Below are 2,038 nucleotides of genomic sequence, written 5' to 3'. Positions count from 1 at the left end.
CTAGCTGTCCTAACCGACTTGCCAAAACTATAGTTTGTTAACAATACATTTGTGGAGTGGTTGAAAAGTGAGTTTTAATGACTCCAACCTAAGTGTATGTTAACTTCTGACTTCAACTGTATATAGTGTGTATGTTATGTGTGTTTGTACCTGTGTGCTGTTCCATAAGGTGTATTTTCATCTGTTTTTGAAATCTTATTTTACTGCTTGGGTGTTGTACTTGATGTGGAATAGAGTTCCATGTAGTCATGGCTCTATGTAGTGCTGTGCGCCTCCCATAGCCTGTTCTGGACTTGGGGACTGTGAAAAGACCTCTGGTGGCATGTCCTATGGGGTATGTATGGGTGTCCAAGCTGTGTGCTAGTTGTTAAAACAGACAGCTCGGTGCATTCAACATGTCAATACTTCTTACAAAAACAAGTAGTGATGAAATCATTCTCTCCTCTACTTTGAGCCATGAGAGTATGCCATGCATATTATAAATGTCAGCTCTACGTGTACATTTTAGGCCCAGCCGTGCTGCCCTGTACTGGGCCAGTTGGAATTTTCACAAGTTCCTCATTGTGGCACCTGACCACACGACTTGGCTATAGTCCAGGTGCGACAAAACTAAGGCCTGTAGGACGTGGCTTGTTGATATCATTGTTAAGAAGGCAGATTACGGACAGACCTCTTCCGATCTTAGCTACTGTTGTATCAATATGTTTTGACCATGACGTTTTACAGTCAGACAGGTTACTATCAATCCACAGTGTAGCAGGGGGTGTAAAGCCATAACACATACATTCTTCCAGCAGCATACTATAATCGATAATAACAATTTCTCTCAACCAATCGTCAGTCATTTGTGTAAGTGCCGTGCATGTTGAATTCCCTTCCCTTTAAGCGTGCTGAAAGTCTGTTGTTCATTTATTTACTGTAAAATAGCATTGGGCTCCCGAGTGCCGCAGTGGTCTAAGGCACTGGATCTCAGTGCTAGAGGTGTCACTACAGACCCTGGTTCGATTCCAGGCTGTATCACAACCGGCCGTGATTGGGAGTCCCATAGGGCGGTGCACAACTGGCCCAGCGTCGTCCGGGTTAGGGTTTGAACTGTGCTGTCATTGTAAATACAAATGTGTAAATACAAATGTGTTCTTAACAGACTTGCCTTGTTAAATAGAAACAATTTTTTCAAAAAGTTTAGTAACGGTTGGTGACACACTGATTGGTTGGCTATTTGAGCCAATAAAGGGTGCTTTTTACTATTCTTGAGTAGCGGAATGACTTTTTCTTCCCTCCAGGCCTGAAGGAACACACTTTCCTGTAGGCTTAGATTGAAGAGAGGGCAAATAGGAGTAGCAATATAGTTCACTATCATCCTCAGTCATTTTCCATACAAGTTGTCAGACCCAGATGGCTTGTCATTGTTGATAGAAAACAATAATTTTTTCATCTCATCAACACTCACTTTACGGAATTCCAAATGACAATGCTTGTCTTTCATAATTTGGTCAGTTATATTTGGATGTGTAGGTTCGGCATTTGTTGCTGGCATGTCATGCCCAAGTTTGCTAATCTTGCCAACTAAAAAATAATTAAAGTAGTTGGCAATATCAGTGGATTCTGATTCAATGAATGATGGAGCTGAGTTTCCCTTTTTCCCCAAAATGTCATATAAGCTGCTCCAAAGCTTTTTACTATCATTCTTTATATAATTGATCTTTGTTTCATAGTAGTGGTGTATAATCAGGTGGAGATCAAGGAATATGTTAAATAAGTGTGTAGATAAGTGTAACACAAAATGATAAAGTCATAAGAAAATATATAAGTGAGGCTATTCAAAAGGATGGAGAGAAACAATTTTGATATTAATATAGATTGGCTTACTCCGGCCTCAGATCATTTAAATAATATTTGTCTCAACTTTAACCTGACTCAAATATGTTTTGGTTCCATATTCAAGAGCGTAGTCATTTAATATGTTTTAGAGGAAAAGTTGCTTGCAAGCTTACTGGCTAGTCAGAGGCTACTGTGATACTGATATTTATGGTGAATT

Source organism: Salvelinus sp. IW2-2015, linkage group LG26 (genome assembly GCF_002910315.2).
Source record: "Salvelinus sp. IW2-2015 linkage group LG26, ASM291031v2, whole genome shotgun sequence".
NCBI classification, from domain to species: Eukaryota; Metazoa; Chordata; class Actinopteri; order Salmoniformes; family Salmonidae; genus Salvelinus; species Salvelinus sp. IW2-2015.
The sequence above is the reverse complement of the archived record's forward strand: the minus strand, read 5'-3'. Positions refer to the sequence as shown.